Below are 6,674 nucleotides of genomic sequence, written 5' to 3'. Positions count from 1 at the left end.
GCCATAAAGGAGGTTAGCAGCTCTTCTCCACAACAGGAGGACCCTGACCGGGCCCTCGACTCCGGACTCGAAGAAGATTCGGTTATATCCGTGGAGCTGATAGACCGGCAGTTCTATCAGTTAAGCTGCGATGATGCCATGGTGGCCATTACGACCGACTATCCCGGACTGCTCCCTGCATCGCACGTAAAAAACTGAAAAATCCCAACTCCAAAACTAGGATCCCCTTTTAGAAACTTCACCCACCATATACACATGGCATTTTACAGTGAAGGCATTCAGGATGCCCTGTCGAGCCCATGGCAACACGCCAACAGGAGGCACCGAGGCCGGGTAGGCCAAAAAGGAAGGCGGTCAGGACGGAGACGCCAGTGCAAAGATATAACAAACCCTGCTCCGTGGTTGTCGTCTCTCTTGAAATATAATGACGCCCACGTTTCTTTAACAGAAAAAATGCTCGCTGGAATATGTCCGGCGATGTTACTAATCATCCTTCCACTAGCCGGGCGCCAGGACCGGACATAGAGGCGGAAGCCGATATGGGGCAGGCGCCGGATAATCCCTCTACGGAGGATGCGGATAGGTTATCCGCTATTAACTCAGAAGTGGAAAGCGCCATGAACCATAGGCGCCGCCGGGCCGTACTCCGGGACGCTTGTTTCTCACCAGAGGCATTTGATGCCTACAATTCCAGAGAGGCGTACCTCCGTGCTGCTCAAGATGGCCTAGCTAGAGCCATGGATCAATATGTAAAGGATGTACTGGTAAGTGAATCTGACGATTCATATGTATCAGTAGCCCCTGAGACTTGAAACAGTTAGCAGAACTGATTTAACGATCGTCTTATTTGTGCAGGTTCTTTCAGAGAAGAATACTAGGCTAACACAGGAGCTAGAGGAATGCAAGACCCAACTGCGGGCTGCTGTGGCCGCATTGCAGGAACCGAAAAAGTCACATGCTGGTAACATTTATTTTAAAGAATGATAGTTACCATATAATGTGCGGCATGGCTGCAGATCTAACGACAGATGTTGCAGATGAATCCGGAGAAAATCCGGAGGACCAGCATGTTATGCGACAGCTAGAGGCTGGCAAACGCGTGCTGACTGAGGTTAGGTGGGAAAAAAACAATCTCCAAGACGCCAATATTAAGCTGAGCGTGGAACTAAAAGACGTTCGGGGCCAGCTTGCCGACTCGGAGAAGGAGAATAAGCGGCTTCGGCGCGGCATTTTCAGTAAGTGCTTGAACGAATCCTTTTAAAGGAATTCGGTGAAGAAGCCGACTAACAGCGTTATGTCTGTAGGTATGCTGACGGGTCATCCCGCGGAGGAAATACCCGGGTCTGCGGATGATCTTCTATCTGAGCTGTCACATCTGCATGAACAAGTTCGGTAGGTGATGCAAGGTGTTGCCCAGGCTTTGTGGTCGTCTGTCTCCCTGCCAGAGGGAGTTGCAGAGCTTACGGAGAAGCTCAAGGGAGCACGGCGGCGCCTCCGATTATGGAAGATATCGGCCTGCCGACAGGGTGCCAGAGAGGCCTGGGCCATGGTGAAGACTCGGTATACCAAGGCAGACCCAAATCACATGGCCGAGGTCAGACCTGTGGGGCCTGACGGAAAAGAGATCCCCGTTAGCTTAGTTTATGGGCAAGTGGAATTAGCCGCAAAGTATTCCCAACAGGATTGTAAGCTAGACCGCCTGTTGGATGGTATAGAGGAGGAGTTTAGTCAGTCTGCATGACTATGTAATTAAAGTGACATGTATAATGCCTTCTAGCCGAATTGTAGATCATTTGTCGTTGCCGACCTTTTTGCTTCACCCTCCGGGCTCGATAGTCCGGAGTGAATCTGAATACCCGCTCAGTTATATAGGAACCGGGGTATGCGTGGAGACCAGGCGTAGGGGTCATTAGTGCTTTATCAGACAAGTGCCCAACTAGTTATGTTATATTACATGGGTAGTAAGAAACATCTTCCAGGGAGAATAGTTCCGTTAAGGGTTCCTTTCCCTGGGCAAGCATGCCCTAACGGGCATGTCCGGACTGCGATAAGAAACGCAGAAAAACCATCTGGGAGCAGATATGGACAATAAAATAAAAATCATCTTTTGTTCACCGACCGAATATTCCCTTAAGAACGCTAGCTTTCAGCTTCACCCAGTCTGAGGTACACATCCGGCTGACCCGGCAGTAACAATCGCAGAGGTGCTCCCCTTATGCCCTAGCCGAATTAACGGGAACGTAGGGCATAAATACAAGAGCCAGGCAACCCAGCTTGGCCAAAACTTAAGTCATATCGATGCATATAATGGTGAAAAAAGGTACATGCGGAAGTATAACACATGTGTTGGGCGTGAGGCCCAGGTAAATAATTTAAGCTTCTGTGAAAGAAGCCCCCAGGTATGGAGAGTGCGGCTAGCGCATCTATAATGTACAAGTGAGACACAAGGTGACCCTTGAAGGCCTAGAGAAATAATAAGAAAAGGAAAGAAAGGGAGGGGACTAACATAGAGTCCGGTGCTAGGCGTAGAATCTTCGGAGCCTAGCCGCGTTCCATGGGTTTGGCTCGAGTCGACTAGTCGATGCATCCCGCAGTTGGTATGCTCCACCGGTCAGAACTTGGTCAATAATGAAGGGACCTTCCCATTTGGGATCGAGCTTGTTCTTTTTCTTATCCGGCAGACGTAGAACTAGTTCACCAACGTTATAAGTTTTGGCCCGTACTTCTCTGCTTTGGTATCTGCGAGCCTGTTGTTGATAAAATGTGGAACGGGCTTTGGCTACGTCGCGCTCCTCCTCCAAGGTGTCCAGACTGTCCTGCCGATCGAGCTCGGCTTCTCTTTCTTCGTACATGCGCACTCGAGGTGAGTCATGAATTATGTCACAGGGCAGGACTGCCTCTGCGTCGTACACCATAAAAAATGGTGTATATCCGGTACTACGATTCGGCATGGTCCGCAGCCCCCAGAGTACGGAGTCGAGCTCCTCTACCCAGTGCGTGTCAGACTCCATTAAGGAACGCACTAATCTGGGTTTCATGCCGCTCAATATAAGACTGCTTGCTCGCTCGACTTGACCATTGGTTTGTGGGTGATATACTGAAGCATAATCGAGCTGGATGCCCATTTTGCTGCACCAGAGTTTTACCTCGTCGGCCATGAAGTTCGTGCCGTTATCAGTGATGATGCTATGGGGGACACCGTAACGGTGTACAACCCCGGATATGAAATCTATCACCGGTCCGGATTCGGCTGTTTTAACCGGTTTGGCCTCTATCCATTTGGTGAATTTATCCACCATGACCAATAAGTATTTTTTTTCTTGTGGGTTCCCCCTTTAAGGGGTCCAACCATGTCAAGCCCCCAGACCACAAAGGGCCATGTAATGGGGATTGTTTGGAGGGCGGTGGGTGGCATGTGGCTTTGATTTGCAAAGAGCTGGCAACCGGCGCAACGTTGGACCAAGTCCTGTGCATCTGCCCGCGCCGTTGGCCAATAGAATCCTGTACGGAAGGCCTTGCTTACAAGATCCCGGGCTGCGGCGTGATGACCGCCAAGTCCGGCGTGAATTTCTACCAAAAGATTCCGCCCTTCCTCTTCGGAGATGCACCTTTGAAGGATTCCGGTAGTGCTTTTCTTGTACAATTCTCCCTCATGGACCCTGTAGGCCTTGGATCACCGCACTATGCAACGTGCCTCATTTTGGTCCTCCAGAAGTTCATGTCCAGTTAGGTAGGCTAGGAATGGTTCTATCCACGGGGCAATAATGGCCATTATTTCGTGGGCTGAAGGTGTTATTTCGGTGGGGGAGCCTCCAATTGTGTCAGAAAGTTCGGTATTGGGTATTTTGGCCGTGTCCGGACTGTTGTTACCGGTGTCCCCTTCCCATGCTACGGATGGCTTGAGGAGCCTTTCCAGAAATATGTTGGGGGACCGCGTCGCGTTTTGCGCCGATGCAGGCGAGGATATCCGCCGCCTGATTGTTTTCCCGAGCCACATGGTGAAATTCGAGTCCCTCGAACCGAGCTGACATTTTTAGGACGGCATTTCGATAGGCCGCCATTTTCGAATCCTTGGCGTCGAAATCTCCGTTTATTTGGGATATTGCGAGGTTTGAATCCCCATGCACCTCCAGGTGTTGAATGCCCATGGAGACTGCCATCCGAAGACCATGCAACAGAGCTTCGTATTCGGCTGCGTTGTTGGAATCTGTATACAATATTTGCAGTATGTACCAAACGGTACCTCCAGTTGGGGATGTCAGGACGATGCCAGCCCCTAGACCGGCCAGCATTTTAGAACCGTTGAAGTGCATGATCCAATTGGAGTATGCGCCGTACTCTTTAGGGAGTTCGGCCTCCGTCCATTCGGCGACAAAGTCGGCCAGTACTTGCGATTTAATGGCTCGGCAAGGTTTATATGTTATGTCGAATGGGAGGAGCTCAATGGCCCATTTCGCAATCCGGCCCGTAGCATCGCGGTTGTTGATAATATCATTAAGTGGCACTTCCGAGGCTACTGTAATCGAACACTCTTGAAAGTAGTGTTGCAGTTTCCGCGATGCCATGAATACCGCATATGCTATTTTTTGGTAATGCGGGTACCGTGATTTGCATGGAGTGAGGACAGTGGATACATAGTATACCGGCTTTTGAAGAGGGAACTTGTGTTCGTCCGCTTCCCGTTCGACAACGAGCACCGCGCTTACAACTTGGTGAGTTGCCGCAATGTACAACATCATTGGTTCGCCGATGTTTGGTGCGGCCAGGATTGGGTTGGTTGCCAGAATGGCCTTTATTTCTTCCAATCCGGCTGTGGCCGCGTCCGTCCACTCGAAGTGTTCGGTGCGTCGAAGGAGGCGATAAAGGGGTAAAGCCTTTTCTCCCAAGCGGGAGATAAAGCGGCTTAGAGCCGCCACGCATCCAGTTAGCTTATGGATTTGTTTGAGGTCTGTTGGGGTAGCCAACTGTGACAACGCTCGGATTTTGGCCGGATTAGCTTCGATACCTCTACTGGAGACAATAAATCCCAGGAGCTTTCCGGCTGGTATGCCAAAAACGCATTTTTCCAGATTGAGCTTGATGTCATATGTTCGGAGGTTGTCGAATGTGAGCCTCAAGTCGTCTATCAAAGAGTCGATGTGTTTGGTTTTGACGACCACATCGTCTACGTATGCCTCTACTGTTTTGCCAATTTGTTTCTCCAGGCATGTCTGAATCATGCACTGATATGTTGCGCCGGCATTTTTGAGCCCAAAAGGCATTGTGTTGAAATAGAAGGGATTGTATGGTGTGATGAATGTCGTTGCGGCTTGGTCGGACTCCGCCATCTTGATTTGGTGGTAACCGGAGTATGCGTCGAGGAAACACAATGACTCGTGTCCTGCGGTAGCGTCAATGATTTGATCGATGCGTGGGAGGGGGAAGGGATCCTTGGGCAAGATTTATTGAGGTCTTTGAAATCGACGCAAAGGCGCCAGGATTTGTCTTCTTTGGTACCATCACCAGGTTTGCTAGCCAGTCCGGATGTTTTATTTCTCTAATGAATCCGGCCACTAATAACTTGGCTACTTCTTCTCCCATGGCCTGTCTTTTAGGTTCAGAGAAACGTCGAAGAGGTTGCTTGACCGACTTGAATCCCTTTAGGATATTGAGGCTATGCTCGTCCAGCCTGCATGGGATTCCTGGCATGTCTGAAGGATGCTAGGCGAATATGTCCCAATTCTCGCGCAGGAACTCTCATAGTGCCGCGTCCACAGCAGGGTTTAACTGTGCCCCGATGGAGGATGTTTTGGTAGGGTCCGTTGGGTGGACTTGGATTTTGACTATTTCATCCGCTGGTTTAAAGGAGGTGGACTTGGATCTCTTGTCGAGTATCACATCGTCCCTGTCCACTGTGGAGCGTAGTGTGGTTAACTCCTCGGCCGAGAGGACTTCTGATAATGCCTCGAGGGCCAATGCCGCTGTTTTGTTTTCGGCGCGGAGTGCTGTGGCCGGATCATTGGCGAGAGTGATCATTCTGTTGGGTCCGGGCATTTTAAGCTTCATGTACCCATAATGGGGTACGTCTTGGAAGATTGTGAACGCCTTCTGTCCTAAAAGAGCGTGATAGCCACTGCTGAACGGGGTGTAACGCCCCGGATATAACTTTCCCAATTTGTACTCCAACTCTTGCCATTTCCGGCGTTAAGTTATATTTATTTCTCGGGTTCGGGTCTTTGTCTCCGTGTGTTGTTTTTGTTTTCATGCATCTCATATCATGTCATCATGTGCATTGCATTTGCATACGTGTTCATCTCATGCATTCGAGCATTTTCCCCGTTGTCCGTTTTGCATTCCGGCGCTCCGTTCTCCTCCGGTGGCCACTTCTAGCTTTCTTTCGTGGATGGGTATTAAACATTTCCGGATTGGATCGAGACTTGCCAAGCGGCCTTGCTTTACTACCGGTAGACCGCCTGTCAAGTTTCGTATCATTTGGACTTCGTTTGATACTCCAACGGTTAACCGAGGGACAGAAAAGGCCTCGTGTGTGTTGCAGCCCAACACCCCTCCAATTTGGCCCAAAACCCACCAAACTCTGCTCCATGTCCTAGAGCGTTCGATCACGATCGTGTGACCGAAAACCACACCTCATTTGGACTCTCCTAGCTCCACTTATGCCTATAAATAGCCCCCCC

Source organism: Triticum dicoccoides, chromosome 1A (assembly GCF_002162155.2).
Source record: "Triticum dicoccoides isolate Atlit2015 ecotype Zavitan chromosome 1A, WEW_v2.0, whole genome shotgun sequence".
Lineage (NCBI taxonomy): Eukaryota > Viridiplantae > Streptophyta > Magnoliopsida > Poales > Poaceae > Triticum > Triticum dicoccoides.
This window is presented reverse-complemented; position numbering follows the sequence as displayed.